Below are 10,074 nucleotides of genomic sequence, written 5' to 3'. Positions count from 1 at the left end.
TTAAACACACGAGTGATTTCATTGGTCCAATGCGAAGGTGTGTCTTTACAACTGAAGATTTCATTCATTAATTCGGTCTGATCGGGGTCAAGTAGGTTACGCGAGTTGTGTATCGTGTTATTTCTTAAAATTTGACCCAGCATTTGTAGAAATATAACAAGATATATACATTTCTAGCAAGGAAATTCATTTCAGCGTTGAATAAGATCAATATCGTGAAAATCGCTGCACAATTGATGAAGTAATGGCTGTTCAAAGCGATGCACCCCGTTTTCGGGTGATTTTGAGTTGGATACCTTGTTATATATATATTTGATAGTGAATTTTTTTTCCATAAAAGTTGATTGTTCGTTATACTATGATTATTTATCATTCAAAATGATGATTTCACTAATTAATATCATAGCCACACGCAAACCACCTGTGGTTTCGCGTTTCAACGCTTTATAACTTTCAGGTTTTTTAATCGTCAAAAGATGCCTACATTGGATATTTTAGAGCATGGTAAATGTCCAGTATTACTGTTTCTTCTTAAATATCATTATATCACAATAGAGGACAATGGTAGAAGTGTTATGCATGGTAAGAAGGTATGCCGCGCAACAAAACACAGGACTCTGGGTCGTCGCACGCCGGGTATGCGAATACTTCGTTGACGGATGGCACTTCACTAACAGAGAACAACAAACGCCACGCGCGAGAGGTAAGTTCCTCTGTTTTATTTAAAGTTATATCCTAAAGATTAGTTTTTAAGACAAGACACATGGTCGAGTTGATAAATGATGTATCCTTTTGTATTGGGAATACACAATTTCACGGAAGAATGGTACAGTTTCGCCCAAAAAATAGAATATTCGATCGGAAAACAGCATAAACTGGATGAACAGTAAACATGTTAACAAAATGAAACTACTTAGAATTATTGCAAGAAATTGTTTGCTATTCCAGCATGTAGAGTAATCACTGTGCTTCAAATACTGAAATTTTGATAGTATTCAATGAAATATAAACAAAGATAGTGCATGTTGTAATAGGTGGCATACATAAAGTTGCAGGCACTTTGTTTACCGATAAAGGGCACTTCAATTACGGAGACTTTCAACAAAGCGGGCACTCTAATAACTGAGTTTTATCTTCTACCTTAAATGCATTAATTTATATTATGGCTATTCATACGAAACATTTTGAAAATATATTTTTCAAAAATCACATTACTATTAATTTATACTATGTTTATTATAACTGCAATTTTCAAATAAGATAATATTTATTATTAAATAAATGTGTAAATAATGAACTTGATTTTTATTGGTAACTTGAGATTCAGAGAAATGAAAATACAACGGATAATGCGAATCAACAAAATCGTGTTTAATTTTACTTATAGCAGGGCTCTAGATAACGTTAGTGAATGGGTCTTTATGAGGCAAATACACATTTGTTCTTCATAAAATCCTATGTCGGTTGTGCTTATTTGAATCGCATCATCAAGAAGATACTTATGCGTAGCAACAAAATTAAAAAGAGAATGGTAAAACTCCCTTAATTTTGAGCCCTGCTTATAGGGAGCACTTCCCTTTACGTAACGCTAACGTTTGCTCGAAGTGCGATTCACCTGACCCTAAATCACTGTATTGGTTGAGTTTAAAGAAACACGGGTAAAATTAAATCGTAAAAACAACTGATTCTGGAAAAAAGAAATGCGTACATAAAATGTTTAAATGTCATATTATGGAGTCAGTACTTAGTATACCCCCACAAACGAAGTTTAGGGTGCTATATAGGATAGAACTTGTCTGCCTGTCGGTCTGTCGGTCGGTCGGTCCGTATTAGGTGTCCGCTCTCTCTCTCTCTCACTCATCCTGTAATAAATAAATGTGTCACTTATATGCAACATGTGTTGTGTTTATATTAAAAACAAAGACGGATATGCATAACTTTTTACACCACTGTCGTGTGATTAAATCGACCCCGCCCATTCTTTTATTGCTATTTTCGTTTACTGGCATTGAGTTCCAAAAAAGTTCCAATAGAATTTCGGACCCGCATCGCTGCTGATATTAATCTCTGAGAGGCAGTTTAAGCAGAGTGATTATTCATGACATGCTATCTAATATATAGGTTAATAGCCTTAGTACCTTCATTTGGACATAAAGATAAATGCTTTAGATCAACCGTTTTGAACGTAATTTAAAATATATGGTCATATAGATTTTACTCATTAGACATATCCAAATTGTTTAACATTTATCTTTCACATTTATACCAAATCATAATCATATTTCAGAGGGATAAGAACATGCTTCGGTAATTCGTTTTTATTTGCGTACTAAGTACATACATTTTTATTTATTGCCTGCTTACTTTAACATTATTCCACAGCGAATTCTGCATTTTTGATTCACAAAAAACGAGTGTGTTATATCTGGAAAAAAAGTGTCTAGATGTCGGGAAACGAAGTGCCATTGTTTTTTAGATGATCGGTAAACGAAGTGCAGATGAAAAATGTACATGCGACTATTAAAACATTTGAATTTTCTCAAATACATTAGTAAACTAAATGTAACATGTTGTAACATTACTGGATATATTGATCTTTTATTTCGAATAGTAAGCACGTTCTTGATTTATTTCCAAGTATGTTTATTTTGTTAAAATATGTACTGATCATTCAATTCATGCTGGTTATCGATGGAATTTTATCGTTTTTTTTAATAATTCACCGTTTTCCGCGAATTTCTTTCTTCGCAATACGAAGTGCTATACCATTAATCATCCAAACAATGTTCTGTGCCTAAAAACCAAATAAACAGAACATAAATACAAAAAAGCTGAAGACCTCACCTTTCGCGCGTGGCTTTTGTTGTTCTCTGTTAGTGAAGTGCCATCCGTCAACAAAGTATTCGCATACCCGGCGTGGTCGTCGGTAGACTGTTAACAGCCCTGCATTATCATTTTTATAGAGATAACTCTCTCCTACTTCTTGTATCGTACTTATACTAAACAGAGTTACGTTTTCTTATCTGCTTAAAATATATAATTCAATCAGAAGAGAAAAGGAGCTTCGATATTGTATTGCAATACATCTCAAGAAGTAATTTTGAAATTAGAAAAGAAAATTATCAGTCTGTGTCATCGGCCTCTGCGGGAAAACGGGGATGACTGCATGTGCTTACAGATTCATCATCGATATAACACTGTTGAATTATCTGCCATATCTATAAATGTCCACTGTAATATGTTTCAAACTTTTAACAATACATAACGATGATTGCTACAAGGGCATCACCTTTTTCTGTTAATGTTCGCATTATGTCTTGATCATTTGCTTTGTTACCGGTAACACAGTAAGACTCGTTTTGGCCGTGCTTGTCCGACACTCTGTTTTTTAATACTTTTTGCAAACAAATCCGTGGGCACGCCACAAATTGAGCATCCTTATACATCAATCTCTTTCTGGAAAAACGGGACTTAAAGCATGTACGTAATGTGTTGTACCAGATTAGCTTGTGCAGTTCGCATGGGTTTGTCAAGGATGTCACTTTCAGCTTTTATTGTATCTTTCGTTTGAAAGAAGTCAGTGCCGGATTTAGCGCCGTCGGGGCTCAAAGACAGCGAAACTTTGTTTGCCCACGCTCCAGGCACCTAGTCGGCCTGATGCTTACTGTAACTCCAGTGCTCAGTCGATTTCACTCGTTAGAATTAGCCTTCTAGTGCCAAGGCTGGTATGACATACAATGTGACAATTGTCATTTATAAGAATAAAAAGTCATTATATTATAGTAAAGTCTATAATCCGAACATAACAGTTTTATAAAATAATTTGCTTGGTCATAAGATAAGGCTAGAAAAAATCTTTCGTTACGGTCTAATTGGGCCCGTAAAAGTAGGTAGTCGCCTACTCTGCCTAATGAGTAATCCGGGATAGTATGGGTTCCTTCCCCTTTCACTACGCTGTAGTAACAGAGGCAGGGGACAATACTAAATCCGGGACTGAATAAAGTATGTTTTCATCGGAATGACGTGCGGGAGAACGCAATCGGAATAATGAATAATATGACGTCAAGACGACTAAATCCGGGACTGAATAAAGTATGTTTTCATCGGAATGACGTGCGGGAAGAACGCAATCGGAATAATGAATAATATGACGTCAAGACGGACAGGATTAATATTCGAAATTGGTTGCTCGTTACTACTTATTGACGTTATTTAAAACAAGAAATATCTTTGAAAAAGATATACGGCGTTGATTGTGGTCGATGTTTATGAACGATCAAAAGTTATATCTATGAGATAAAAAGTAGCGGATGCCTTTTTTCTGCGCAGTTCTTAGCTACATCATAAGCAAATCAATTACGAGTGTTGCGCCAGATTTCGTGGCTTATTTTGCTTTATGAGATATTATTACTCAGATATCTATATTTACAGAATAGAAAAACACAAGAAACATGAAAATAAACGAGTGCATATAGGTCAGCCGGCAATACTCGAATCTTATTTAATTGCATAATTATAGTATAGTGAATTATTGTGCTCATGCTTAATAAACTGGTCTAAATGGATAAATATTTCTAATTAATTTTATCAAAATTGGTCCTTATCATGCAAATGTTGAAACCATATTAAAAATCGATGATTGACATACCACAATAATATCGCCGAATATCTTCATTTAGTATCTTTCTGATCAAAACAGACTTCAAGTGCACAAAGTTTACGAGACGGCGTTTATATAAAGATTTCTGCAACTGACCGCAAACTGACCTTGATACCTTGCGGATTGGAATGCAATGCATTACAGTCACTACGTTATTGTCAGTAAGACCGGTGTAATACAATGATCGCAACCCCTTCTGCGAACTCCGGTGATGAACTGTATATAAACTCTGTCTTTCACAAATGGCCGCGAATTGACCCGAATCCTCGCGAATTGAAATGCAATGCAAGTAAGTACTAAATATGACAACATAGCCTTTAGTATAAACGCTTTTGCGCTGGTAATTCTCTGAAAATAAAAGGTGAACGCACAAACTGTATTTATGTCGAAAATTGATTGTAAAACTGTTCTATCTATTGAGCCTTTTCATTAGAGATAAAATTGTTTCATGCAGTAAAACAGTGTTACAAAGACGCAGATATGTTTCCAATGTTCTGGTGTTATACTCAAATCAGCCAATGGAATAAATGAAGTGTATTCATTCGTACCTAGCCGCGGGAAATTTTATTTGAGTATTATTGGACACTTACAAAGGTCAAGTCAGGGTGAAAAGCTGGCTTAATACAGCTTACGCCGAAAAAATACCACAGGAATACCGTTGTTTTTTTTCTGTGAAATTTGAAACCTTACTGTATAGCGCCAAAAATCTAATGAGACGTTAAAAAACAACTAAAATTTGCTTGGTCATAAGATAAGGCTAGAAAAAATCTTTCGTTACGATCTAATTGGGCCCGTAAAAGTAGGTAGTCGCCTACTCTGCCTAATGAGTAATCCGGGATAGTATGGGTTCCTTCCCCTTTCACTACGCTGTAGTAACAGAGGCAGGGGACAATACTAAATCCGGGACTGAATAAAGTATGTTTTCATCGGAATGACGTGCGGGAAGAACGCAATCGGAATAATGAATAATATGACGTCAAGACGACTAAATCCGGGACTGAATAAAGTATGTTTTCATCGGAATGACGTGCGGGAAGAACGCAATCGGAATAATGAATAATATGACGTCAAGACGGACAGGATTAATATTCGAAATTGGTTGCTCGTTACTACTTATTGACGTTATTTAAAAAAAATACCACAGGAATACCGTTGTTTTTTTCTGTGAAATTTGAAACCTTACTGTATAGCGCCAAAAATCTAATAAGACGTTAAAAAACAACTAACATTGAATTTTATAAAAGATCTTTCAATATTTTGTTTATTGTACGTCGTGGGACGTGCATTTTGCACTTTCAAGGGAAACAACACATGATGCACCACGTGCACACATTACACAGTTTTTTCCCCCTGATGATTTTCACCTGTTGCGGCATTTTGACAGCAGACGATCCCACAATCCCAGCCACTTGCAGTTGGCGGAATGTGTTAGTCGTGTGAAGAATGCTTCATGTAGTGGTGCACGGTTAGAAATCGCCTATGTCGATAACTTTTAGCGTTTGTTTGGATTTAATGTTGGAATTAAACTAAACTGAACATGTCGCTATTAAAAGTGCACGTTATAAGCGCGTCAAATGTGCCGAATGTTGAAAAGTTGGGAGAAAGTGATCCATACACCACGATTACTTTTCAAGGTATGTGGGGCTATTTATAGAATTGCTAACTATACATTTTGTATTTTACGTGGTCCGCTTTGTATTAATTGATATATCTTGTATGTTTTATATTGTCAAAAACACCAGCATATACAAATGTATAAATGTACATTGGACATTTGATAAAAACAAGTATTGATTTACATTAATTTGAGATACGCTGCATAACAAACATTTGTATGGGGTAAAGAATGGAATAGCAACTGAAAAAAACACAGAAAATAACACAACAATTTCACATTTGTTTTCAATACAATTATATAGAAATGTTAATATTCAACGTTTCAAACTATTTTTTGCCACACCCCATCTAAAACGTGTATGTTTAATAATACTTGTACATGAGCATGTACCTCAGTGGGGTATTTAAAATGGTTGAATGCTGATAAACACCCACTGGCATAGCTTTAACTATTTGATTCTTATTCAATGTTGTGCATTTACTGTGAAACTGAGTATAACCTGTGTATTATTTACTTTTACAGGCCAGTCCAAAAAGACTCAGGTCATAAAGTCTTCACTCAACCCCAAATGGGACGAGGCAAGTATTCATTGGTTGATTTAAGCTCCAGTCCACAAACTTGTGGAACAATACTTGAGTTGTATTGCATGTGATTACTTTAACGCTCAAAATAAACGAAAATTTCGTTAAGTTTTTCGTAAAGGTAACACCTAAACAATCAGTGTTCCTTATAGCAAAAGCCACAATTTCAACGCTAGATGTGGTATGATTCCATAGATTTTTGTAGATACAAAATGCTTGTTTGTATTTATTTGTGACACAATTAATTCCATTTTAATTTCCGAATATATCTATTCATATGATACACGAACACCATGTTAGTGTTCATGTGTCATATGAATAGATATCGTTGCGGGAAATTAAAACGGAATTAAATATGCAAAACAACAATAAAAACGAGCATTTTGTATCTACAAACATCTATTTTACCAGACCACATCTGGCGTTGACATTTCGGCAATTGCCATAAGGAACACTGATTTTTAATTGGTTAAGTTTATTGTACGAAAAAATTGTACGAAATTTTCGTTGATTTTGAGTTGTAATGTTACTTTAAATGAGCTGCTATCTGGGGAAACAGGGCGCAATGCACGTGCGTTAAGCATTATCTAAGATTAGCCTGTGTGGACTGCAAAGGCTAATCAGGGATGATACTTTCTGCCTGTACTGAACTGTCCTTTGAAAGAGACTCTGTTAAAAAGAAAAATTCCATTAAAGTGGAAAGTATGTGGGCTGCACAGGCTAACTTTGGACCACACTTTACACTTGTCCATTAAGCCCGGTTTTCCCATAGAATGGCTCAATAATATCTGATATGTTCAGTTGAACATACAGAGGTTTTCCAGGGGTGTAGGAAGCAAATTGACATTGGGGCGGCAGTGGGGGTGGGTATGGGAGGGGGTATCCCCTTCCCGTTGGTGGGGGTCCGGGGGCCTCCGCCTGAAATTTTCTTCAAATCTTAGCATCAAATGGCGCATTCTTGTGCGTTTTTATGCCTGATAATTTTAATATTTAAAAACTATCTTATGTGAAAAGTACTTACGCAACAGTTACAGTTACACCACATATTGCGCGTTTAATGTTAAGAACCGCTATAGTTTGCGTTACTACTACTACTATACTGCTGATGGCAATAATAATAATAATTATAATAATAATAATAATAATAATAATAATAATTTTTATAATAATAATGATAATAATAATTTTACTAGTTTCAATAGTAATGCTAAAACAATTATAATACATTGATAATGTTTATATTATCCTCATCGTAATGAAGCCACGTGCGACTGGAAAACCACTTTGGGTTGAAAGAACATTCTTCGGGATTTTTTGTCCCGAAATTTCGTTTTGGAAATTTGAAATTTGTTGGTTGGTTTGGAGTAGACATATTGAAATGGCACAACAAACGTGGTAAAAACTTTAAATACTTTTTTTAGAATTATCGATTTACTTTAAGTTATGGCAAAAAATGAATTAATTCAGGTATCTTGAGGTATCTTTAATTTTGTGATAATTAAGTACAATTGGATATCGGCACATTTGTTTCATGTCTTACTTTCCTTTATATTAATAAATGAAGCAAAGGCTTAGATCATACGGACAATTAAAGATTCCCAGGTTTAAATACTCAAGAATAAAGGGATTATCGTTATAAAGAGACCGATCAATTAACAACATAATTGACAGGTACATTACCGCGGGCGGGCGATGACAATCAACAATACACGTGTCATAACCGCGAAAGCGGGATTACCTTGCTTCGAGGTAAAGATATTTTCAAATAAACGGGTATTGAAATGAAAAAAAAAAGTATTTGCTGAAATTTCATTTTTGCTGAAAATATTGGGGTGGCGGCCGCCGCCCCTGCCGCCCCAGCTCCGACGCCTATGTTTTCATACAGTTTATATGTAAAATTGGTTTGGAGTTTTTATTTTTAGTGGGCAGTAATGTCTATTATCCACATTTAATAGGCTTAAATGTGTGCACATGTGTACAAAGGCATTCACGTGGAACATTATAGATTTCAACTTTGCAAAATACAGCATCTTTAAAATCTATCCATTTTTAGGAAATGTTTTAACCAGTTTTGTTATTAGTGGTATAGTTAATTAAAAACTTGTTATTTATTTTCAAGTTATACAATATTTTCCAACAAGTCTGGTTGTTAACTGGTTGTGGACCAAATAGCTGATGAGGACCAAAAACTGAAGCACTGATTTGCCCCATGTCTAGCTTCCTTAAGTACTGAACTCCATGTCATAACATCCAGGAAGGTGAAAACATTTAAGGAAGAGGCACTTATTTCATGTGCAGATTCATTTAATTATTAACAGATAATAGATAGAGAATATCAGATAGAGTTATGTTGTAATTTCTTTTTAGCTCACCTGATTGCTCAGGTGAGCTTTTGTGACCGGTCTTTGTCCGTCGTACGTCCGTCTGTCCGTCCGTCCGTCCTCCGTCCATATTTGTTCGTAAACACTCTAGAGGCCACATTTATAGTCCGATCTTCATGAAACTTGGTCAGAAGCTTTGTCCCAATGAAATCTCGGTCGAGTTCGAAACTGGGTCGTGCTGGGTCAAAAACTAGGTCACTAGGTCAAAAAATAGAAAAAACTTGTAAACACTGTAGAAGTCACATTTCATGCCCAATCTTCATGTAACTTTGTCAAAATGTTTGTCTTAATGATATGTTGGTTGAGTTCAAAAGTAGTTCCGGTTTTAACATTGGTTTTATTGATATCTCGAACGAGTTCGAAAATGGTCCAGATCGGTGAAAAAACATGGCCGCCAGTGGGCGGGGCATTTTTCTCTATATGTATATAGTGAAAACATGTGAACACTCTAGAATTCACATTTTTTGCCCAATTTTCATGAAATTTAATCAGAACATTTGTTTCCTTGATATGACAATTGAGTTCGTAAATGGTTCCGGTCAGTGGAATAACATGGCTGCCGGGGGGGGGGGCAGTTTTCCTTATTTGGCTATAGAGAAACCTTGTAAACACTCTAGAAGTCACAATTTTTGCCCAATCATCATGAAAGTTGGTCAAAACATTGGTTTTATTGATATCTTGGACGAGTCAGAAAATGGTCAATATCGGTGAAAAAACATGGCCGCCAGTGGGCGGGGCATTTTTCTCTATATGTATATAGTAGGGATGGCAAATCAAAGCAAATCCGTCACCGGTTAACCTGTTTCGATATTGGAGCGGTTAACCGGTTAACCG

General features: G+C 35.6%; 1 pseudogene; it reads left to right on the top strand.

Annotated features, from left to right (window-relative positions):
• The first annotated feature begins 6,054 nt into the window (after positions 1–6,054).
• Positions 6,055–10,074, top strand: part of LOC127840733 (probable tRNA(His) guanylyltransferase) — a 33,387-nt pseudogene continuing 29,367 nt past the window's right edge.

The sequence above is a fragment of the Dreissena polymorpha genome, chromosome 8 (assembly GCF_020536995.1).
Source record: "Dreissena polymorpha isolate Duluth1 chromosome 8, UMN_Dpol_1.0, whole genome shotgun sequence".
Lineage (NCBI taxonomy): Eukaryota > Metazoa > Mollusca > Bivalvia > Myida > Dreissenidae > Dreissena > Dreissena polymorpha.
This window is presented reverse-complemented; position numbering and strand designations above follow the sequence as displayed.